The sequence below is a fragment of the Lynx canadensis genome, chromosome B1 (assembly GCF_007474595.2).
Source record: "Lynx canadensis isolate LIC74 chromosome B1, mLynCan4.pri.v2, whole genome shotgun sequence".
In the NCBI taxonomy this organism is placed as follows: Eukaryota; Metazoa; Chordata; class Mammalia; order Carnivora; family Felidae; genus Lynx; species Lynx canadensis.
Genome location: NC_044306.2, coordinates 172,527,099 through 172,552,990, shown reverse-complemented (window position 1 = coordinate 172,552,990; position 25,892 = coordinate 172,527,099). Strand labels below are relative to the sequence as shown.

At 37.8% G+C, this 25,892-nt stretch overlaps 1 protein-coding gene across 1 annotated transcript in view; it reads left to right on the top strand.

Annotated features, from left to right (window-relative positions):
- The first annotated feature begins 24,044 nt into the window (after nucleotides 1-24,044).
- Nucleotides 24,045-25,892, top strand: part of RHOH (ras homolog family member H) — a 45,493-nt gene continuing 43,645 nt past the window's right edge. The window contains exon 1 of the mRNA XM_030313998.1: nucleotides 24,045-24,272. The gene's annotated coding sequence lies outside the window, so the exon portion shown is untranslated. The remainder of the gene's footprint in view (nucleotides 24,273-25,892) is intronic.

Below are 25,892 nucleotides of genomic sequence, written 5' to 3'. Positions count from 1 at the left end.
GCTACACACCAGAAAACTTGCTGAAAACCCTGACCTCACCGTAACGACTTTTTATCAGAATGAGACGTAGCAGTGGATAGATGCCTTACTTCTTACTTACTTCTGCCTCCCACATTTCATGAGTATATCTAATTGCTGCAAATTATTTTGTATCCAGATTTTACCTGCCAAAGGGGTCTAGGAAATGTAGTTCTAGACTTCCCAGTCTCTACAGCACAAAAAGCCTCATTAGAAGAAACTGGAGCCAGAGGATCAATTATCAAACGTCCATATTTACAACGCTGATGGTACTTGTCAAATCAGGCACTAGAAATAAAATGGGTTGATACAGTTATCACGAAACCCTTGTATGTCAACTGGGGTAAGTGTATGCCAGGGGTTACCACAGGTTCAGGATAAACATAGCCTATTTTCAGGAGCATTGATTGTATTCAATGACAAATTATGCACATTATTATTTAATGTACCTTATTTGTATATTATTAAAACAAAATGGATAAATTGTGGATAAGAATGGGAAATTTTGCCTTCATTTTTAAGATAAAACAGTAGGGTCAAGGAGATGAACCTTTATGCTTTTTACTTGGACTTCCTTTCCTCAGGGTAATGGCTTTCAAACTTTAGTGTACATAAGAATCATCCACAAAGGGCTCAGTGAAAATACAGATTTCTGCCTTGCTTTAAACTTCCTAAATCAATCTCAGAAGGTAGGGCCCCATATTTTCAATAAATACTCCAATGGTTCTAATGCAGGTGGGCCACACCTTAAGAAATGCTACTCTGGGGGCGCCTGGGTGGCTCAGTAGGTTGAGCGTCCGACTTCGGCTCAGGTCATGATCTCGCGGTCCGTGGGTTCAAGCCCCGCGTCGGGCTCTGTGCTGACAGCTCAGAGCCTGGAGCCTGTTTCAGATTCTGTGTCTCCCTCTTTCTCTGACCCTCCCCTGTTCATGCTCTGTCTCTCTCTGTCTCAAAAATAAATAAATGTTAAAAATAAAATTAAAAAAAAAAAAAGAAATGCTACTCTGGCAGGATAACCCATCACAAAAATTTTATTCTTTTTTGGCTACTCTAATGTTCTTTGGTTTCTATCCCAATCCTGTTTTGCAGGTCCTCAACTGTAATCAGCTCTGCCAGGGACACAGAAAGAAACCTGCACATTTTTTAGTTTACATGCAGCAACTTAGGTGATCCTCATCAAAATCCATCAAGGGACATTGAGGCATTATAATGACATGATGGAACGAGGATTCAAATCAAGGCAATCAGGCTCCAAAGCCTGTGCATTTAGTGATGCTTATTAGCTCTCAGCAATGGTCAGACTTAAAATTTATCAAGGAGAAAACCAAGATACCTTTTACCTGGTCTGTCACAGTAAACTAATGAACCGTACTGCCCTCACTTGCAGTCTCTTCAAGGCCCTTTAAGCCTTCACTAATTATCTCCTCAAAGTTCTTCCAGCTTCTGTCCACTGCCAAGTTACAAAGCTACTCTTGCATTAAAACTTTTTTGTTATAGCAGAACCCCTCTTTGGTACCAAAATCTGTATTAAGCACCTATTGATATGTAAAAAAATCATTTCAAAATTTTGTGGCTTAAAACAACAAAAATGATTATTCTCAGTTTCCCAGGATTCTTGGAGTGGCCTAGCTGGTGTCATTCTGGGCTGAAGTCTCTCATGAGGTTGCAGCCGAGATGTGCCTCGGGGCATCTGTCTGTTGAAGGCTTGACTGGGCCTGAGAAACTCACTTCCATGGTGATGGCTCATTCACATGGCTTGTAAATTGGTTCTGGTTGTTGGTTATCTTCAGTTTCTCCCTGTGTGGGTTTCTCCATAGGCTGCTTGAGTGTCCTTACAACATGGCAGCTTTCTCCAGAGTGGGCTACCCAGGAGAGCAAAACAAACTGCAATACCTTTTATGACCTAGTGTTGGAAATCTCACACCACTATTTTTGCCAAATTCTATTTGTTAGAACCCAGTCGCTAAGTGCAGTCTACATTCAAGTGTAGGGGGATTAGTTCTACTTTTTGAGGGAAAGAATATTAAAGAATTTGTGGATGTCTTTAAAAATCATCATGTCTCTCATGTGCCAGGCACCACTAGGTACTTAGCAAATGTATCCAATATAATCTTTATAAACACCCTGTGGAGTAGGTATTATTGCCCAAATGACAGAGGTTGTTGGCCTATGCAACACATATTCTTATTATCATGCTTTTTTTTTTTTTTTTGTTTAGGTATCCAGTGGCAATGTGCTTAGGAAAGCTTGCCTCCTCTCTAGCCCCAGAAAGTGAATTATGATTGGTCAAAAAGGCAATCATGGTAATCCCATTTCCCTTTGCCAATGATTGGCTAAAGGGTGGATATATGACCAAGACAAAGGAACCTAAGGAGAATTCTAGAAAGATTCTAGAAAGATTTTCTTCACTAATACAGCAAGGCACATGGGAGGAAGTGCACTCTTCTTCAGCAAGACTTGGTGTCTGTATGTGATGCCTGGAATTGCAGTCACTGATGTTGTAACATGAAGAAATACATGTAAGGCCCAAGTCAATGTGCTAAGGATAGTGGAGCAGAAAGAGGAAAGAATCTTTGTTCTTGATGACATCGTTGAGTCACTGAATTAACCCTGGAACTGATTTTTAACCATCTTATTAAAGGAGACAGTAAGCTACTTTTAATTGGATTTTCTGTTACAGCTGCAAGTGTCCTAATGGATATACCCCTTTCTATGGATAAGGAAACAGATGTTCAGAGAGATTACGTTGCCTGCCCAAAATTTCCCAGCTAATAAATAGCAGAGCCAGGTTTTAGATCGAGAACTGTACATCCTAAACACCTGGTACTTGTTTATTGTATCAAGTGATTTTTCTCCAACAATTTTCAGAAGGGAGGAGAAACAGAGACACCAGTTGGGTTATGCAAGGTTAGTGATTGTCAAACAGGTATGGCAGGGAGTCAGTGTGGAAAGGAAGGGAGAAGGAATTTAGGGTGCTGTATGTATAAAGTTGAAATGGTTGATTGTGAGGTACAGACTGGGTAAGGAGTCACAGTGGAATCTAGAGGGGCTGATAGATTGAGAAAATGGAGGTGAATAGTGAAGGTATCATGGAGGTAAAAGATTCAGAAAGTGCTGGGGAGAGGGAAGGTGGAAGGAGGTTGTAGGAAGGGAAGGGATACCAGAGTTCAAGATATTAGGGTGTGGATATTTGTTCCCAACATAGTTTGATTTGTGGCTGAGCATGGAGATGATGATTATCAGAGTGGAGAAGGTCACAGAAGTGATATCAAATTTCCGGATCATCTATTTTATGTACATACTATTTATGTACATACTAAGACAGGAAGGTGACAGGCAATGAAGTGGAAGGAAAGATTGAAAGCCATCTGCCTAAAGTATGGATGGATTAAAACATGTTTTCTTTATTTGCATGGTCCCCATCCTTCACACTGATAGGATCTGACTCAACACAGCTCCACTTCGAGGAAAGATTTATAAGGATTATTTTGCTTTAATCTACTGTTTTGCACATATTGGAGGGATGAGATGGATGGGGCCATCAGGAGGAGCTGAGAGGATTATGGGAAATGAATACTTTCCCAGGTCTTTCTGAAACAATTTGCAGTAGGATTTCATTGTTTTGTTAGAAGCCACTTCTTTCCTGATCATTTACCCATCTGGATATATAAAAACCAATGAAATATACTTTAAAAGTTATCCACTATTTTTGATGATCTTGGCTTGTATATCTCTGTTTGTATAAACAATTGAGAATTGATGGCCCTTGCCTGAATCTCTTTGCTAAGATTCTGAAATGGATGGGGTTGTGTAGTAGGAAGCTCTCACTGTCTTTTTAGGATCTGGGCTAAGTGTTTCTTTTCATTGTTCAGTCTTTTCTTAGGTAAAATTAATTTCTTTCAAAAATTTGGCTACTTAGGATTCCTATTTTTAAAGTAACATTAATTTTTTTCTGACATTCATGAAATGAAACTATTAGCTAGAATTTCTGAATATAGTTTCTCTTGTGGCCTTTTTACTTTTTGGTTCTTGTCCTTGGAGTCATGTTAAAAATTTTTATTGTAAGCTAATCACATCTTTTTAGGAAGGAGGCAGGATATAAATAAATCAGTCTATATATTTAAGGGGAAAAGAAGTAAGGTGCAAAAGTGTATTTACATTTTTGTGTTTTTCAAAAAGGATATATATAGTGGTGCCTGGCTGGCTCAGTCAGTGGAGCATGTGACTCTTGATCTCAGGGTCCTGAGTTTAAGCCTCACATTGGATGTAGAGCTTACTTAAAAAACAGTAAAAAAAATTTTTTTTAAAGATACATGTAGATACATCTACCTATATACTATACATCTCTTTCTAAACACACATACACACACACACACACACACACACACACACACACACACACACACACACATACTTGAAGGCAAACCCACACATAAAATGAACAGATTTTGGGCCTCAAATGACAGCCTCAGAGGGTACCATGCTCATAAGACAGTGAAAGTAATTTTAATATTTGTATTCTTCAAAAAAACTTCTATGAAACACTTGTATTTTATACAACATAAATTATATAAAACATAACTTTCACAAACATCTCTTTAAGTCTGCATTTCCACAGTCTTTCTGTCTCCCACTCTCTCATATCCTATAGATACCTCAAAGCCTCTATTTCCCCCTTTTACCAAAATCCTCTCTCATCTTTGCCAGTGCTAGGCCTCATCTACCACCTCTCTACCTTTCTTTCCTTTTTTCTTTTTTTTTCTCCCTGTAGTGAGTAAGCCTGCGCTTTTTGGATGTAAATCTCCAACTTCTTTGCTTCTTCATTTATAAGTCCCCCAATCCTATTTATCCCATCTGTGTAATGAGGCAATGGGAGGTGGGAAGGCATCAGGGTGCAAATGTCAAAAATTTTTTTCTGGTAGGTAGGAGGATGGAAAGAAGTTATGGATACTTCCACAGCAATAATTTTTGTCCCTGTTATACATGAAGAATTTCTGAAAGGTTTTGTGAGAAAGTGTGAAGAGCAGGTTACCTTAGGGGTGGGCCTGGGGAGTCAGAGATAGGAGAGGGAGATTTTACTTTCATTACCTGAACAGATTAAAAAAAAAAAAACCTGTGTATATATTGCTTTTTAAATATTTTTCAGGGGCGCCTGGGTGGCTCAGTCGGCTGAGCGTCCGACTTTGGCTCAGGTCATGATCTGGCAGTTCGTGGGTTCGAGCCCAGTGTCGGGCTCTGTGCTGACAGCTCAGAGCCTGGAGCCTGCTTCGGATTCTGTGTCTCCCTCTCTCTCTGCCCCTCCCCTGCTCACGCTCTGTTTCTCCCTCTCTCTCAAAAATAAATAGACATAAAATATTTTTTAAAATAGGCATAATTCAATTAATAGATGCACATTTTAAAATACAGTACAAAAAGCCAAGCTTGATAGAGTGGATTATCTAGTGTGCAAATGATATGCATATTATTATATTTCACTTTAGGTTGCATTCTAGTACCAGATGTTATAATCAGATAGTTTAGCCGATGTCGATGATGATCCAGTATTATTAGGAAAGGCATTCATATACCTTTCAAATTCTTAAATGGTTTCTTTGGCTGCTGGAAGAAAGAGGACAAATCTAGAGATCTAATAGGAGTTCCAGAGTAAATGACAAGGGAAAAACAAAATTTAATAGATGCAAATTTTCCTGAGCCGAATGAAGACTTGTTTTTGCCATTGAAAGTGCCAAGGGCACACACTTAAACATATTCTTTGAAAAAAAAAAATTTTTTTTAATTTTTTAAAAAATATTTTTAAAGAGAGCATGAGCAGGCAAGGGGCAGAGAGGGAGAGGGACACCCAGAATCCAAAGGAGGCTCCAGGCTTGAGCTGTCAACACAAACTGTGAGATCATGACCTGAGCCGAAGTCGGATGCTTAACCCACTGAGCCACCCAGGTGCCCCACACTTAAACATATTCTGACAGAATTCCTGATTCCCACAGTTGAAGAGAAAAATCTTGTAAGTTTCTAGACAGAAAGAAGAAATTATTTACAAAGGGAAAAGAGTCAGACTAGCATCAGACCGTGGAATAATGTCTATCCCTATTAAGAGAAAAGGAATGTAACCCAAGAGGTAGGTATCTTTCCAGCCTAGCACCATTCACCTGCCAAGGGGAAAGGAATGCAGAAATGTAATGATTCCAAGAATATATCACTCAACCCCCATCCAAGGAAACTGAAAAAAGAGCTGTAACTAAACAACAAATTAATGAGAATAGAGATCCCAAAGAAAGAGAAGGTGAAGTAGAGAGGAAAAAGTGGTGAGTGAACACTGAGCCTTGCAATATACATGGATAATAATGGAATGACTGGGACTATGTATTATATGTGTTAAATAAAGACTCTTAAGATAAATGGGACTCCACTAATAAAAGCCTGGAAGCAAAAGTTGTAAAAATTTTCACCAAAACACGAAAGGTAAGGTTGGGAGAAGGAGAGTGGAAAGCAAAAACATTATAGAAGTATTATCTTACTAAAGTGGAGGGAAAGTATCCAGAGATAGACTGACATGATGGGGAAATTGTATCTTTTCAGAGAATAAAAAGGAAGATAACTACTAATGGAATAGGAAAGTATGATATCATTTTGAAATTAATAAGGGGAAAAAGAATAAATTATAGCTTTTTAAAAATTTTTAAGTTTTTTTATTGTTTATTTTTGAGAGAGAGAGAGTGCAAATGGGGGAGAGGCAGAGGGAGAGGGAAACACACAATCTGAAGCAGGCTCCAGGCTCTGAGCTGTCAACACAGAGCCCGACACGGACCGTGAGATCCCACAAACCGTGGGATCATGACCTGAGATGAAGTCGGATGCTTAACTGACTGAAGCATCCAGGTGCCCCAATGAATTATAACTTGATCATACTAGTAAATATAAACTAAGGCAATAGGGAAATTTATAGTTCAATAGTATAGTTATTATAGTTCAATAGTAAGCAAAAGCAAGAGAGAAGGAATAAAATCAAGAATGTCAGAGATTATATTAAATGCAAATGAGCTCAGTTTTCGTATCAAAAGACAGAGACTGTCATATTAGATTAAAAGCAAACCTAGCTATATGTTGTCCATAGGGAACACTTAACATAATAAAGAAATGTTCTAAAATATAGAAATTGGAAAAGGAATACCACACAAATGCAAGTAAATAAAACTAGGAGAGGCAATATTAACACCAGACGGGTGGAACTATTAATGAACAGGAAGAACGTTTCCTATGAAGGACATAACATATGAAGATATGCATCAAACAACATAATTGCTAAATATATGTAAACCAAAATATTAGTAAAGATAATTTCATAAAAATGAAATTAGAGTGGATTTGTACTACACTGTTTTCAGAAGTAGATCTAGTAGACAAAAAATTAAGAAATATACAAAGGCATATAATCAACACATGTAACTTTAGTAAATATATAGAGAATCTTACATTCTTTAAACAAAGATTAATATGTATTTCCAAATGGCCATTGACTTCTTACAAAACCAATCATAAACTTTTACACACACACACTAAAAATTTAAAAGTAGAGACTTCTACAGGTGACATTATCTGATGAAATTAGAAGAAAATTAATGAAATTAGAAACAAATTTTTAAAAGATAATTTAACCAATTATTTGAAACTGAAAACTACCCTCTGAAATAATTTCTTGATCAAATTAGAAACTAAAATTGAAATTGTAAGCTCTTTAAAGCAAAAATGGAAAACCCAGCATAACTAAACATACAAGACCCATGAAAGCTGTAAGCAAAGATGAAAAATATAAGAACCCGTGTTCATCTTAATAAATTAGAAAAATAACCATAAAAGACAGTAGAAGAGAAAATTAATAAAAAACAAAGTCTTATATTAATGAAATGTAGAAAATAGTAGCAAAAATAAATGAATCAAGAGCCCCCCCCCCCAAATAAACCCCTTATGAACCAGAGGGTAAAAAACTAGTAAAAATCAAAATACGTGGCAATTCTACTCTACAATTCTCAAGATATATATTCAAAGATAGTTATTGTAGTAATGCTTGTAGTAGGAAAAATTGGAAACAAAGTGAATACCTTTGCAAATGTAATGATAAAACAAGCAGCATTATAGCCATGCTGTAAAACACTATACAGCTACTAGAAAGGACAAGTCAATTCTGTTCCAGTAATCTATTGTAACAAAGTTTCCCCCAAACTTACTGACGTAAAACAAGAATTTTATTATGCTCATGGATTCTGTGGGTCAGGGATTTGGATGAGGCAGAGTAGAGAGAAACCATGGGGATGGTTTGTCCAATCTCCGTGGTGTCTGAGGCCTCATGTGGAAAGCAGAAGTGTGCTTCATGGAAGAGATCTGGAATTATCTGGAGGCTCATTCACTTACATGTATGGCAGTCTGGCTTGTTGGCTGAGACCTTAACTAGAGCCGTCTACTAGAACATGGGCTCCCAGTGTAACCTGGGCGTCCTCATAACATGCTAGCTGAGAGAGGGAGGGAGGACGAGGAGGAGTGAGCAAGAAGGAAGAGGAGGAAAAGAGAAAGGGGAAGAAGAAGGGAGAGGGGGAGAGGGAGGAGAAGAAGAAAGAGATAGAAATAGGTTAAAGCTATATCATCTTTACTAACCAAGTCTTAGAAGTCAGATAGCATCACTTCTGCCACATTCTATTTGTCAAGATAGTCACAGGCTCACCAAAATTCAAGAGGAGGGAAATAGACTCCATATTTTTATTTTATTTTATTTTATTTTATTTTATTTTATTTTATTTTATTTTATTTTATTTTATTTTTTATTTTTTTGACTCCACATTTTTGTGGGAGAGTGGCCACGTTCTGGAACAGCATGTGGGACTGGGTATATTGTTGTGGCTATTTTTGGAAAGTACAGTTTGCCACAGATCTATACCAGTTAACTTCAAGAGCATTCCATGATGTACTGTTGTTAAACAAACAATAAACTCAGTGTATATATATGTGTATACACACACACACACACACACACTAAATAGATATAATTAATGAAATAATAAATGTTATGTATACATTAATTAATTAATGACTGCCCTCTGAAATTGTGGGTGACTGTCTTCCTTTTAATACTTTATAGATGGATTCTCTCCATAATGGTAGCAGTAATTCAGGATGGGGTATATTTGAGAATCCTATTTACCACTAGAGGTCAGAAATTAGCCCATGAATCCTTTACAACTTATCAAGAGCGCACTGGTAGTTAATGCTTTAAGCATTTTTCATTTGGTTCATACTTCTGAGGAGATTCAGAATACTAACCAGATACATTTGAGGTTTAAAGGGAACTCCTGTATCTTTTTCATACCAAATTTTAATAACTGGATTTCTTGGAGTCTTTAATCCACCCTCAATCATAACCTTAAGTTATTAATTAATTAATTAACTTATTTATTTATTTTTGCCTACTTACTCACTGAACACACATACCACGCCAACATAAGTGTTCACTGTGGTAATATATTTAAAGATCACAAATAAAACAGAAAATGAACCAGGTGGACTTCTAGTAAGGATACGAACATGAGCTCAGCAGACCTCATCTGTTTTTGTGCTCTATAGGAAATTTTTTTTTAAACGTTTGTTTATTTTTGAGAGAGAGAGACAGACAGAGCGTGAGTGGGGGAGGGACAGAGAGAGAGGGAGACCCAGAATCAGAAGCAGGCTCCAGGCTCTGAGCTGTCAGCACAGAGCCCAATGTGGGGCTCAAACTCACGAATCGCGAGATCATGACCTGAGCCAAAGTTGGATGCTTACCTGACTGAGCCATCCAGGTGCCCCTGGAAATTGTTGACTATATATATTTTTTCAGCTGTATCTTTTTGACCAGATGCTACCAAATGAGATAATTTCCTGTTCAATAGCTATACCAAGTTATGCATTAACTTAAGTGATTGAGTTAATGTGTCATGAGCCATTTAAGACAGTACATCTGATTTAAAGTATCCTCATTTTGTTCAGTGATGTCTTTTCTACTTTAGTTCCTCTTTGGTGTATTGGAAAGTGATTGAAACTAGGGAACAAGTGATATAAAATATATTTTTCACATGTTTACAGTTGAGAGGTTTAAATATTTTTTGGTATTTGAGAATTCAGGTTTAATATTTCAGCAAAGCAGATTGTCATTTTATTTGGTGGTGTCGAACTTAATGATTTTACCAGATATGTGGGGGGTTGAGAGAGGCATTTAGGTATGTTTAGCCTATCTTGCTGGGTTGCGTATTTAAAGGACTGGGCTTCTCCTTTTCTCAGGCTGTCTTTTGCCCTTGGCAAAAGCCCTCCAAAGTGAAGTGCCAGAACATGCTATCATATTGTTTGTTGTTGGACTAACCCTGCTGCCAGGAACGAGACAGGAAAACAGGAGCCAAGCTCAAGGAGAAGGCTGCCAATCTCCTTGGAAGGAGGAGAGTGCCATCTTGTACGTTACCTATTGTTGCTGTGATTGGTGTCTCTGACACCTTTGCTCCCAGGGATGATGCTGAGTGATAGTCCTCATGCAACATGGCCAGAGAAGCTGTTCAAGGCTGTCTGATGACATTTAGGTTTAGCTTTGGATTATCTGTTAGATGTGGGTGGGTATTATGGGTTGAACTGTATCCTTTCAAAATTCATATGTTTAAGACCTAATTCCTAGTACCTCAGAATGTGATCTTACTTGGAGATACCATCTTTACAGAGGGAATGGATTCTAACCTAATACACTGGTGTCTTTATCAAAAAGGGAAATTTGGACACAGAGCTGTGCATAGAGGGAAGACAATGTGAAGAGACTCAAGATGAAGATACCATCCACAAGCTAAGAAGAGAGGGGCCTGGAACAGATCCCTCTCTCACAGCCTGCGGAAGGAAACAACCCTAGATACCTTCTTTGATCTCAGGACTTCTAGCCTCCAGAATGGAGACAATAAATTTCTGTTGTTTAAACCACTCAGTCTGGGGGCGCCTGGGTGGCTCAGTCGGCTAAGTGTCCAACCCACGGTTCGTGGGTTCGAGTCCCGCGTCAGGCTCTGTGCTGACAGCTCAGAATCTGGAGCCTGCTTTGGATTCTGTGTCTCCCTCTCTGCCCCTACCCCGCTCATTCTCTCTCTCTCTCTGTCAAAATAAATAAATGTTAAAAAATATTTTTTCTAAACCACCCAGTCTGTGGTACTTTGTTAGAGCAGTCCTAGTAAATCAATACAGTGGGTATAAATCAGTTCACTCAGCTATGTGTGTTTAAATCTGTGAGTGTCATTTCATGTACCCTTCCCAACAGCATGTATTATCATATATTATAACCACCCAACGTCCAGCACAAGGTCTAACCATGTAGTATTAATGTTTGTTGACTGAGTGAATGATTATATCAAATCTATGATGTTCCAAAGCTGAGAACTTTTTAGTCATTTTGCAAAAGCACCACCCAGTATTCCCTGTAGAGGTATCTGAGAGTATGTCCAGGTGACGCCTCCTTGATGTTGCCTATTTGCTCCCCTAGTCTCCCCCTACCCCAGAATAAAGGAGGGACCCCACCTATATCTAGTTCTACTTTCACCATCTGTAGAGGCTTCTCTTCCAGTCAGGCCAACTTCCCTCATCTCAGAGGGGCTGGTTTAGGAAACGTGTCTGTGTTTCCATCTCAGTAAATTGCTCAGATCCTGGATGTGAACAAACCTTCATCCAAAGTTGCAAAAGGCAACTGGCTACCTTAATCCCATGGACTTTCTGGAAGGTACACCATGATGTCAAGGAGCCCCGCTTTTTATGTAGTTGTATGAGGACTCAGATGTGACTTCTCCCATGTTAGGTACTATGGGGATATACCCCCTGCCCTCAAGGACTTGCAGAATAGCAGGAAAGACGATAGGACACATGATCGCTATAGTATGAGGCAGCATTTATGATGAGTACTACATTAGAGATATGGGGGAAAAGGCTACCAGGAAGCAGAGGAAGCTTATTTTCGCTGGGACAGCCAGGAAAGAGGAAACTCCTAAACAGAGTTTTGACAGAGGGAGATGGAGGGAGACCTGTTCTGTGCAAGGAGACCATGCACAGATTCAAATCCTCAGAGTAGTGGTCAGGATATTCCTAACACCTTCCCTTGTAAAGTGAGCCTGAAAAGCTGACGTTCAGTGAGAATACACGGTGTGAGTGAACCAGTTAGCTACAGGCATCCTGTGTTCTCATTGCATGGAGCCTCGGCCAGACTCTCAATAAATATTTTGAATATCACCAGTACTGGTAAACCAATACTTCCTTTTCTCTGAGTTAGAACTTTCTCCTCCCCTCCCCATCTTCCTTATTTCTTTTCTTTCTGCAGAACTGATTATAAGATATAGAAGGTACATATTTGAAGTTCTTACCTATAAACCTTTCTTGATTTGTTTCTGATTATAAATGCAATAATGTTTGTGAGAAAAATAGTGAAAACACAAAAATGTTTATAAAGAGAAAAGAATTTTAAAATTCTCCATTAATCCCATTCAAAACAAAAATCTCCTAGCATTTTGGTGTCTTCCTGTCCACCGTTTGTGGGTTAGAGCCCTGCATCAGGCTCAGTGCTGACAGCTCAGAGCCTGAAGCCTGCTTCAGATTCTGTATCTCCCTCTCTCTCTGCCTCCCCTCCACCTCTCAAAAATAAATAAGCATTAAAAAAGAAGATGAAGAAGAAGAAGAAGAAGAAGAAGAAGAAGAAGAAGAAGAAGAAGAAGAAGAAGGAGGAGAAGATCTGCAGGATTAAGGCAATGAGGTCACTCTTGTGGCGAGTGGGAGAAAATGTGAGAAGGGTAGAACCATGACAGAGGCCCAAATAATTGTGACATATCTTTTTTTCACTGAGTTAACTTTTAATCATCTAAGCTCCCAGTGTTTGCATGTAGAATTCACAGTCGAAGCAGCCAACTTTATTCTTCTGCCTTCCACAAGTTTCCTCCAGTTTCTAATCTGGAGGGGAGAGAGAAGCCCGGGGCAGTATCTGGCTGAAGCTCAACTTTGAAAACAGAATTTGCACAGTATTTTGAATGTGGGTTGATGATGAAAGAGTCAACTGGGTTCTTCGTGTGATAGAAGGTGATCTGGTATCATGCAGAGGGAAGGAAGGGAAGGAAAGAGGTGACTTGGCTTGGCTTTTTAAGACTTCTTGCTCAACAAGAGCACAGGTCAGTGTGAGGATATGTGACTTTTTAATATCAAATTATCTCATTGCCTGTGATCAGAGTCCCCGTTTGTAGGGCTTAGGACTTAGGCTCTTGTTGAGGCTGCTCCCGGTTCTAATGTTCTACCATTTTCTCGGCACTCATCTGGCACACAGGCCTTTTTTGAGAGAGCAACTCTATTTTTATAAGTCATTTGTAGCCTAGATGTCTCCTGGATCACTCTGTCCTTTGAAATTCAAATAAACCTGCTATCACCAAGTGCTTTTATTACGAAATGAGAGCAACTGAAAAGAAAAAGACTGAGCATTTCACTTGAGCAACCAGAAAACAAACAACAGAGTAAATCCAAGAAAGTAACAGGGGGATGAATTGCTTGCTCAGAAATGAGCACTGAAATTCAAAAGTAGTCTTTACCTTTCTGTTGCCTGTATCATTACAAATGAAATAGACAAAAATCAGAAATAAATACAAATATAACAAGAGTTGGTCAGTAAAACCAAAAGCTGTTCCTTCAGCTATATGTAAGTATCATGGAGAAGACTCTTGTAGACTCATTAAGAAAACACCATTCAGCTTTAGGCACAAAAAAGGTACTCACAGATATGGAAGAGATTCAAGAAGTATAATAATAACTAGCGGTACTTGGGCAACATGTGCCTTTCTGGAGATTCCAGTGATTATTAACAAAATGTGGGCACGCTTTATCGTCGTGAAAACAACGAACAATCTTCGTCTTCCAGCCACAATGCTGACAGGACAATGATCAGGCTCTCTAAACAACAACATAAAGTTGCCCAAGACTAAACAAAGCTTTTGAAAGGTCTGAACACAAGGCAGTCCCTGAGACTTACTAAATGTATAGTAGGTTCAATGTATAGGAAATGAGTTTCCTTTGAATGTGTATGGCACATTTGTGTCAGAAAGGATGAGACATGTTTGTGCAGCTGCTGTTTGAGAGCCCTGTCAGGGGAAGACTCACAGATGAAACATAATTACTACCTTATGTTCTCCCATTTCCTTATAGCTTGTTGAGTTTTGCAGCTGGTACTTCTATTTAATTTGCTCTGTGGCACCCTGCCCTTCTTATTTGCAGCCTTCAGTTTTCTGTCTTCAGGTGCTGAGTTTCATTTTTCTGGCAGGTGGCAGAAAGGTTAAGGCCATTATTGGGATTGGATGCATTTCTTGAGTGTTTATTTGTGGGCTATTTCAGATATTAAAACACTTTGGAAACCTACTGTCATTAAGACACAGCAAAATAACTGTAGCTAATGGTTATTGAAACTTTCTGTGTTGCAAGGAGTATTCTGAACACCTAGTATGTACTAACTCATTTAATCCTCCCAACTGCCTTCTGGGGAATAGATATTATTCTTATCCCCATTTAATATTTGAGGAAACCAAGGCACTTAGAAGTTAAATAGCTTTCCCGAAGCTATACAGCATAATTAAGATTTAAACGCAGGCAGTTTGGTGCTAGAGATTGTACTCTTAATTATTACATCATTGCCATATAATTTTGATAGAATGATAGCTTGGAAAATATTGTTTACACTTTGGAGTGGCAAAATCTAAGTAATTTCCAAAATTAAAATCTTGTGCATGGCAAAAGACAACATAGATGAAATTAAAAGACAAATGACAGACCAAGAGATACTTTTGTTAAATATATAAGACCAGTTATTGATAACTTTAACATATAAACATTTTTCTAAATAAGTATGAAATAAATAAATAAATAAATAATTTAATAGAAAAAATAGGCACAAGATATAAATCTGCATTTCAGGGAAACAATACAGATGACCAGTAAATATGTGAAAAGATGTTAAATCTCACTAAATAACATGATAGCACTTTTCAGCTGGCAAAAAGGAAAAAGACTTATAACATCTAGTGTGTACAGGCAAATAGGCACTCATACATCACTTGGAGACTTCTCCGGAATGCAATGTGGTAAGAGCTACCACAATAAAAAATATATCTACTCTGAAACTTTGCAAAGTCTGTCTTCCTGTCATTCCAGGAATATTTAATTGCTAATGCACAATTGCATTCAAGTGTTACATTGGTTTACACAAGTATAAATACCAATTTGCAGTACCACATTGGTATTTGCAATATCAAAAAAGTGAATTTGCATCAATATGGACTAAAATGATTATGGTACTTCCATATGATGGAATACTATGCTGTTTCTTAAAGGACAAAGTTAATTTACTTGTAAAGATGTCCCAGACATATTGATTGGTTAAAATACAAGTAAGTTGCAAAACAGTATGTCTAGCATGACTCTATTTCTGGTATAAAGAAAAATGATATGCAATATATATATATATATATATATATATATATAACATAAAACATGCTAATATATGTACAATATTGCTTCTAAAACTTGTTCCATATTGAGAAATACAGCATTTCTACCTACTTTTCTGGGGATTTGAGGAAGCTTTTGCTTATTATAAGCTCTGTTTTCAGCTTCCACTGAATGTACAGCCTTTTGGAGTTTCATTTAGGCTGTTTTTTTTACTCTGCCTTGACCCTTTCCCCTTGATTTTTTTAAAAAACCTGCTCATGCCAGGCTATTGTGTATATTAGATTTTTACTGGGAATTTAGTAACATCAGGGAATTACATTGCAGCATAGTACAATAGGTGAATTAATATTTAATATTAATTATCTTTATTCTTAAAACTTGTTTGGTCAAATCTTAGCCCCCATCTCCTCCCCAAATAGTCATTGGTGGCCGTGGCTTCTCACCATATTGCTAGCACCTTCTCTCTTCAACCTTTCTGTTTTCCTTTGCATGCCAGCCCCAAACTCCCAACTTTCTGCTCATTTCTTCTGGATAGCAATTAAGTGATATTATTGTCATCCCTCTTCTAAAAACATTTTTGCCAGTAGCTTATCTCATAAATTAATATGTCAATTAGCATTAGTTTTAAATTATGTAGGACAGAAAATCCTAAAACAATAGTGGGTGTGCAAGATAGGAGTCCATCTCTCTTCTTATGCGGATGAGATCCAGAGGTAGGTGCCCCACGGCTGGTGTGGCAGTGACTGACCAACAGAGACCCAGCTTCCTTCTATCTTGTTCCTCCAAGTTCAACTCATGGCTTTCATCTCATGGTCCAAGTTGGCTGTTCAAACTTCAGTATCTAAGAAGGAAAGAATGAAGAAGAGAGTACCTTTTCCTACTAAGGACATTCCTGGAGGTTGCCTAAAGGCTGCCCACACCTCAGTAGCCAGAACAAAGCCATAGGACTATATTCAGTTGAAAGGAAGGCTGGGACATATAGTCTTTATCCTGGACTGCAGTGTGTTCAGTTGAAAATTATTTTCTATTACTCAGGAAAGGGATTTGGGGGAATAACCAGCAGTCTTGGCACAACTACCAATGTTTATCTTGCACACAAGGAAAGGCTTTTCAGGCTGAGGCAAGAACATGCACAGAGGCACACGAGAGTGTTCAGTGTGGCTGGAACTGGACATGTGGTGGCAGACAGGGCTAGCAGGGGAAGCAGGAGCCATGTTTGGAAAGGCTTTGAAAGTCAAGCTGGGAAGTTTGAGTCTGGCAGTAGGGAGCCAAGCATATTCTTATATTTGATATTAATTCTTCCAAGGATTTATATTGCATGCCTATATGAGTTATTTAATATTTTTTAATGTAAAAATTGTAACCTATGAGGTCCAATATTTAGAAAATAGAGGAATGGATAAAAATGGCTTATTGGCATCCTATCTCCCCAAGACAATTCCTGTTAATGGTTTGGGTTTATTTCCTCACAGTCTTTGAAAACGTTGTTGTAATCATTGTGCGTTTGTAATCCCAAGTTGTTTTTCTTTTTTCTTTTATTTTTGCATAATCCTAGACTATGAGAATCTTATGTGGCCACACTGTCTTCCTAAATATTATTTTAAAGTAACTGTATAATATCCCAGTAAAATAATCTAATCATTTCTTTTTATTTTCCAGCTTTATTGACACCTATTTGACATATAATATTGTTTCTACCTAGCCATTTCTGTATGACACTTTACACTGTTGGCCATTTAGGCTGGGCATTTGCTAATTTCTTTTACATTTTGTAAGATGTTGATAGCTTCAACTTCAAATTTTTGTTACGTGTTACTACATCATTACAGGACATTCAGTTGCAAGTAATGCAGGCAGATAATTTTCTCACATAATAAAAGTTAAGAGGTGGTGAGTGGGTCAACAATGTTCTGGTTCTGTGTCTCTGTAGTTTTCTTGGCTTTCCTACTTGTCCTAAGATGGCTGCTGTAGCTCTCGGAAGAGAGTATTCTCCTGTGACAACACCCAAACATGAAAGGAAGGCATGTGCTTTCTGACCACGTCTCTATGATCTAACTGGAAAGGAACATCTTTCCCAGGAGCACTCAAGAAGACTTTCCCAAATATTTTATTGGGTAGAACTGGGTCACATGGCTACCCAGAGCTGCAAGGGAAGCTGGGAAGCCAGGAACTAAAAGATTTTCTTTCACTGTCTTTGACTGGACGTCATGGTTCATCCCTTGATTTGGGACACTTTGCCCATCCCCAAATAGAGGTTCTTTTAGCAAGGAAGAGGAAATAGCTGTTGGGCAGGTAGGCATCCAAGCTAACAGTTAACACTGGGACTTGTTGTAGAGACAAGGAAAACCACAGAAATAGTTTTTCAGGTAACATTCTCGAAACTTGCCCTGTATTGCTAAATGGGTTAGAATAGAGAGCCAAGCCCTCAGAATACAGTGCTGTGATTTCCCATCACTTTTTTTTTTTACATTGAAACCACATCTGCCTTTTCTTTTTAATAAAAAATTTGCTGCAAAGCAAAAATGGAAGTGAAACCAATTCCATTAGACAATCACTAATGAGAATAAAGTGTATGTTTATATTACTTTATTAACAACAGCTTGTAATGTTTATCTTTCTGATTATAGAATTAACTCTGATTGTTAAAAATTTGCAGAGTACCCAAAATGAAATAATTATTAAATAAGTGAAAAAATTATCTTCAATTTGACCAGAGACAATCACTATTATTTGATGTAATTATTTTCGATCCTTTTAGACATGAATATATTTTTTCATATAAAATTAGGATTTAATTGTACAGATACTTTAGTTTTGTATCTTTTTATATTAATAAATCTATGATCCCTTTAAAATAACAGATTTTCTTGATTTTTTACATGTCTCTCTTCTATGTATACCTTTTACTGTGTTAATGAATCAGTTTGAAATGTAATTTGTTATCTGAAGGGGAAAATGCTGTAGAAGTTAATTGATCTAGAGAGTTCTCTCACTCACTGGCTGTGTGGCTTTATGTAAGTTGCTTAACCTTTCTGAGCTTCAGTTACATATAAAATGAGGTTGTGAGAATAATAATAATACTGGTTTTTGCTATTTTACAGTGATCTTTTGAGGATCAAAAATGATAATATACACACAAGTATTTTGTAAATTGTAAATTAATCTGAAAGATAAAAATTCAAAGTTAAAAGAAAAGTTTGTAACTTAATGTTTTCCTTCCAAAGCATTAAAAACAGCCTCATTATTTTATATTTAGAAGATTAATTTAAAAGAAAGGAATTACAGAGAACAAAAACAATCTTATTTTATATTTTGAATAATAAACACCATGGGGAAAAAAATAAATACCATCGAGATAGGTTTGCTCAAAATTATAAAAACCATTTTTTTACTTTTATAATAATATTTGATTCTTCTTACAATAAAATCAATAAGTACTCCTATGATAAAATTTAAAAAATATGTAGACAGGAAAGTAAAAAAGGAGAAAAGAAAATCCTTTATAATCCAATCATCCAGAGGAAAGAAATTATGTTAACATTTTAGTGTAAACCATTTTGTTTTTGGTAAACACATGAAAACTCAAAATTTTTACTATGAAAATGTTTTAATAGAAATTTTGCTTTTTAAAAGGTTTTTGTGGTTAAAAAAGTAAAAAGAATAGGTGTTTATGATTAATCTTGAAATTTTATGTATAATTTTCAGTATCATTTAAACAGAAAGTGCTCATTAAGGAGAATTTACAAAATTACTCCCTTTTCTCCTAAATGATTAAAACACTGCACAGCAATAATAATTTAGGTAATAATACTAATAATAGGAAGAAAGCAGCAGGTTTAACTTGAAACCAACTTTTGCAATCGTTGACTGCACTTGTCACAAACATGTTTTCCTCTAATAAAGCATCAAGCATTTCCCACTACCTCTTTCTTTTTGAGCTCAGACACTGCATAAGTTTCCCGGAAACCTCGCTCTTTTATTTCTGAGTATGCCTTTATCTTTCCCGTGAGAAGATAAAGCTACTTGATAGCTTAGGATATCTTTCCCAGCCACGGTTTCCATTTTAAAGGAAATTTAAGACAGAACATCTAAGAGCGTAAGTGCAAAAACCTCTGGAATCCCTTGTTTTTGGAAGACTACAAGGAAGTGGAATTTGCATCTGGTTGGAATCGTCTAAGACTATAGAGTCAGAGTGATGAGGAAGATGACTTTGCAAGGTTCAACTGTGGTTCCGTAATTGTCCTCTGAGAATCAACTGCTATAAAATCACTGGTTATTATGCAAAACACATTGCAGTCGAAGCAGTGACAAGGTTTTATGAAGAAAACTTAGGTAGACTTGCTCAATGCAGATAAAAACAACAGCAGTAGTTTTCTATCTGGTTTATATAAATACTATCCATAAATATAGAAAATTTGGGATATACAGAAAAGGAAAGAGGAAAACGTAAAAATCACTTGTGTCCTGTCACCCGGAGGTTACCTCTATTAACACTTGTAGGTGCGTCTATAATAGTTGAATTCAAATTCAAGTTTTGTATTGTACTTTCTTCACTTAACAGTATATTGTGAGCACTTTCCCGTATCATTAAATATTTTTTGATTTACAGTGACCTGAAATGGCCTGCTTCTTCAGATGGAGCCGCTAGTAGCCAAGAAATGACCTCAGGACCTCCCAGAAGAAACTTGATGCTTCTAGTGCCCACACCTGTCTCTTTCGTTGTGCCCATAACTATTTTTCCTGATAAGCAAGGCCAACTGGTGTCAAGTCTCAGCTGGATGACATGATGTTTTTTTTTTTTTTAATCTACGGACCAAATTGCACTTTATAAATAAGTACAAACATTCACACAGATGTTTCGAGCTTGTTCTGTCCATGAATGTTGCATCAGTAGTAAAGTGAATGGAATTCACAATTTTGCTTAGTTGACTCAACATTTATCATTTGAGCAGTGGATATTTCTAAGACAAGAAGTTAATTGGTAAGGAAGATGGAATATGTTAGTCTGAATCTGGCTTCCCAAAGCTCTGGCCAAATTATTCCAGATTTGCTAACAGATCAAATGTAACATTTTTTTGTTGAAATATACACCAGTTTAAGGAATATGCTACTTTCTGGTGAGGTTAAGGAGGTCCCCAGCTGATTTTTTTCAACCATTTTTAATGGTTGTGTGAATGGAATCTTTTTTTTTTTTTTTTAATTTTTATTTTAGAGAGAGAGCATAAGCAGGGGAGAGGGGGAGAGAGAGAATCCTAAGCAGGCTCCATGCTCAGTGCAGAGCTGGAAGTGGGGCTTGATCCCATGGTCTTGGGATCATGACCCAAGCCGAAGTCAAGAGTTGGAGGCTCACCGACTGAACCACCTACGCGCCCTAATGTGTGCATAGAATCTTAAAACAAAAAGGAAAACAGAAAACATGAAATTACATTCATCTAAAGCCAAATCTACACACAAACTGGGCGTTTGTGCAAACAAAATTTTAAACTGCTCTGTGTAATTAAAATACCACTGGTCATTTTATTTTCAACCCATAACATGCCCTGAATTCCTTGTGTTTGTTATTTGTTCCTGTACGATGCATTTTATTCATTTAAGAGAGCCACCTGATCAAATTATGAACTGATAAGCCCTATCAATTCTAGTTTTGTGTAATTTTCAGAAGATAGTAATGTGCCTCTTCTATAAATGAGTATATGTCTGTTAACAGCTTCCAGAACTGTATTCAGTAGTGCATATGGAGCCATTTTTACACTTGTCCTTCACATTGTCAGTACCATTATTCAATAGTGGCTGAAATTCCTCTGGCCTACTTGTATAGTGGTAATAGCTAATAAAAATAGCATCTAAAAATGACTATGTCTAACATTCATGCCTATACACTAAGAGGAAATGAGAGGCATCTTAGAAAAAAAAGACAAAGGAAACAACCATTCTTTAAGAGCACAAGGCACAGGGAGAGGGTGAAGGAAAATATTTCAGATATTTTTGTGGGGGGGGGATGAGAATAATGATGACTTTTGAAAATCAGTCTTCTTGGGGCGCCTGGGTGGCTCAGTCGGTTGAGTGTCCGACTTCAGCTCAGGTCATGATCTCGTGGTCTGTAAGTTCTAGCCCCGCGTCAGGCTCAGACCCTGGAGCCTGCTTCGGATGCTGTGTCTCCCTGTCTCTCTGCCCCTCCCCCACTCACGCTCTGTCTCTCTCTCTCTCTCTGTCAAAAATAAACATTAAAAACAAATTAAAAAAAAAAAGAAAATCCGTCTTCTTCAGTAAGCCATGTGAAATTTAGGCAAATAGGCTGGGAGATTGGGATATCCGCCTGGAATGGGAGACCTTCCTAATAACCAACATTTAAATGATATAGCTGTATACTGTAGATAAGGGTACTAAAGATATTGGCAAAATTCAACTGGCTACCATTGCAAAAATGGTTTATAGAATCAGGCCATGCCATTTATTGCCTGAGCAATCTTGAACCAGATACGTAAGCTTTCTGTGCCTTGGTTTCCTCCTCTGCAAATGGGGATAACGATGGTACCTACCTCATACTTGTTGGGATGATTAAGTAAAAAAAAAAAAATGTGTATAAAGTGCTTAACTGGCACATGTTAAATGCTCAATAAATGGTAGGTCAGTGTGACCATCATTATTATTATTATGAGTTGGTTAAAAAGATCATGGGAGCAGAGAATAGCAAGCTGAAGGACAAGGCAGCTTTGTGACACTGTCTTAAAAAGCTCCTACCACCTTGGATTTTTCTACTAGTGTTTGGCTTTGGTCATATTTCTCTCTAGATGTCATCAGTCCATCACAAATTGACTTACAAGGATTCAGAGGAGAGACTCAGGGCAGAAAGGAGGAGAAGTAAGCAAAATGGAGGGTTGGAGCTGAGAGGAGAGTACCCACAAGTCCCCCCTTCCAGTCTGGGAGGGCTGTCTCCCAGAGCTGGGCAGTCAGATCCCCCTTGCCAAAGTGGGCACACGAGGAAGCAAGTCTTCCAACGGTGAGCAGAAGGCAAAGTCTCATTAAACCTGAGGACGTATGCTGATGTTAAGGACCATTAAACATTAAAATCACTATTGGATGTTTTAAAAAACAGACTTTACCTCCCTCTTCTTCTGGCTGAGGTCTTTCTTAACCTTCCTATTTGAATATGCATCTCGCCCAAGCTTTCTATCCCTCTTTTCTGCTTTTTCTTCTTAGTAATTAGCACACTGTAACATACTATATTACTAAATTATGTTCATTGCATGTCTCTCCAGTAGATGCAAACTCATGAGACCAGGCTATTTTTGTGGTTGTTATTGTTCCCTGCTGTCTTCTGAGGGCCTAGCACAGTGCTTAATGAATATTATAGCTAGTGTTCAATAAATATTTGTTGAATGAGACAAGAAAGGAAAAATTTCACTTATCTTAGGTGAGTGAACAGTGTAGTGGATGAACAGATGACCTCAGAAGGCATGTCTGAAGATTCTGTGATTGTTTTGATTACACATAAAAAATAAAGTACCATTAACAACTTGATTTTAAAATTTCTACATCCTTGGGGCACCTGATTGGCTCAGCTGGTAGAGCATGTGACTCGATCTTGGGAGCCCCAAGTTGGGAGCAGAGATTACTTTAAAAAAATTCTAGATCCTTTTAAACTGTTGAGACAATAAACATGATATTGGAATCCTATCCATGATGTGTAAGCTTGTATGACTTTATTCAACCATAATTTGGGCACTGGCAAAGCTTCTCAAATTATGAAAATTAACACTTGTCATTCAAAGAGGGGATAGAGATGGAGGAAAAAATTCCAGAAGGCAAAAGTCCAAAACAAGAGTGGCTAATAATAGCCACCATGTTGAGGCGCCTGTGTGGCTCAGTCAGTTAAGCGTCCCACTTCAGCTCAGGTCATGATCTCGCACTCTGTGAGTTCAAGCCCCGCGACGGGCTCTGGGCTGATGGCTCAGAGCCTGGAGCCTGCTTCCGATTCTGTGTCTCCCTCTCTCTGACCCTCCCCCGTTCATGCTCTGTCTCTCTCTGTCTCAAAAATAAATAAACGTTAAAAAAAATAATAATAGCCACCATGTTAACTTGTGTCTCCTACATTTCAAGGACTTTACAGCTTTTTTACAAAAATCCTTCCAAGATAGTTCTTATTACACCTATTTTCCAGATGGGACAACTGGGGCCGTATCCTTGCAATTAAATGGAGATGGAATTTGAATCTTGCTTTGTCTTAATTCAAATTTATACTTTCTTCAAAATGTCAGATTACCTTTGGGTACAGACTTCAACCTGTTCCCTCCAGAACTGTGCAGGAGATCTGTTATTTTGAAGAGATGGCAAGTTAGCACTCACTGGTCTCTGCTTTATAACTGAAACGTTTGCAACCCCCGCTCCGAGCAGGTGTGCTGAGTTGCAGTTACCCTGTGATGTTTGTGCCCAAACTGAAGATCCCTATCAAGGCAACGAGTAAAATATGAATGTGAGAAGAAGCAGTGATGGCCTTCTTCCTCTTTTTTAAACAAACCAGAATTTCTGCATCAGAGTGAATGTTGCGCCCTTTGCAGGGGTCCCATGGGAGTTTATGCACTTGACCCAAAGACACTGCTCTTACATCATGTCTCAAGCTCCTCTTATGGATTTGCTCTGAACCCGAGGCACATTCTTTTAAGTTTCTTCAATGATAGCAAATCTTTGTCCTTTTCAGGTGGATTTGATTTTGGGAGACAGCCCTTTGGAGCTTCAGCCAGTGGATAAAGGTGGGTGACCAAGCCAGATTATATTTGGAGTTAAAAACACGTTGTGAACAGAGGGTAGTGATTTTGGTTTTCTTTTGTAGTTTGTTAAACCGTGTCAGGAGGATATTGTAAATGTTTCTAAAAGCGCTTTGACTAATGCCTGCAATGTCGGAAAAGTGCATCAACTACCAAGTGACTGCTTTGCAGGATAATGGTCATTTGACTACATTAGCTCTGTTCCAACAGTTAAAAAAAAAAAAAAAAGTACCATAACTTTAGAGCCACAGCTTGAATGATTACTTTGGGTGCTATCATCTTCTGCAACAAGACCCTGCATTGTTATGAATTATGGCTTTGCAATAAAAAGAATCAGGATGTAAATGTTTGCTAGATAAACACAGTTACACAGGGCAAACAGACCAGGATAAAAATGGCAGTTGAGAATCCGGAGAACCTAATATTCACTAACACAAAAAGCAGCATGTTGCATTAAAACAGTTAAAGAGAAGATAGATGATGGGAAGAACGGCGGGGAAATGATAGTCTTTATGGTTATGGCAATAAGAGAGAAGCTAGAAGATGTTTGAAACGATATTCTTATCTGGTTAAGGTGGCTGTTGTTTATAACGAGTTAAAATGTGCAAGGAAGAAATTGTTCATGTGATTTCTAGCCTGTGGCGTTCCTAAGATATTTTAATATGTAGAATTTTAAAGGGTATTTTCTATGAATGTATTTTACACTGATGTATTATACATCAGAATTAACCTCTTTATTTTATGAAGGGCTAACATTTTGCAATCCTCATCATGAAATCTCTCAATCAGAAGGATACGTGTCTTGGTTTAATACAGTTATCATGCAGTGGGGAGCTGGGTAAAAATAATTACAGTATGACCAATGCCCTCGGTTTCAAAGCATTCAGACAAGGTTTTAGTACCTATATCCATCTTCAGAACCCACTGAAATATTTTATCTTATTAGGTGGCATATCACAGATGAGGGTCTGTGTAAACATTAAAAGCTACCCACTAAATCTAAATCATTTCAGTTAATAAGCTAATAGTAAGAAGAAGGAGAGGCATCTTACTAACCAAGGGCAGAAATAATTTAGTAAATGATTGATATCGCAAGGTCTCCAAGATTTTACTATACATTACGATTACCATTGTCATTAAGAGTCCTCTTGGGAATAAATGGCAAAACGTGTTTGCAATGGGCAAGAATACCACTTATGCCTGAGTTCAGGGTATACAGACATTTGTCTTATTATTTAAAAATCCTCAATAAAAGAGGCCCTTGTTCTTAGGAGACTGTTAAAGAGAAAATAAACTGTTCTTCTGCCATATCAGAGGGCATTTCAAATGAAAGTGTTTTGAGAAAGCAAGTCTTGACCTTAAGCGGATTGTGTTTGCCTGGGAATCTCAGAGGAGGGGTACCCAAGAGAGGAAAAATGGACCTGTGGCCTGGGGGCTCTGGCTGAATCTCCCTTCCCTCAGCGGCCCAGCTCTCTCTATTGGGACACGGTGGCATAAAGAGCCAGGACAGCTGGATGGGGTAAAACTTTCATCACCTTTTCATAGGCCATAGAGTTTCATTTAGCCAGCTGAAGTCTCCTTGTCTGTAAAACATATTTTAAAATG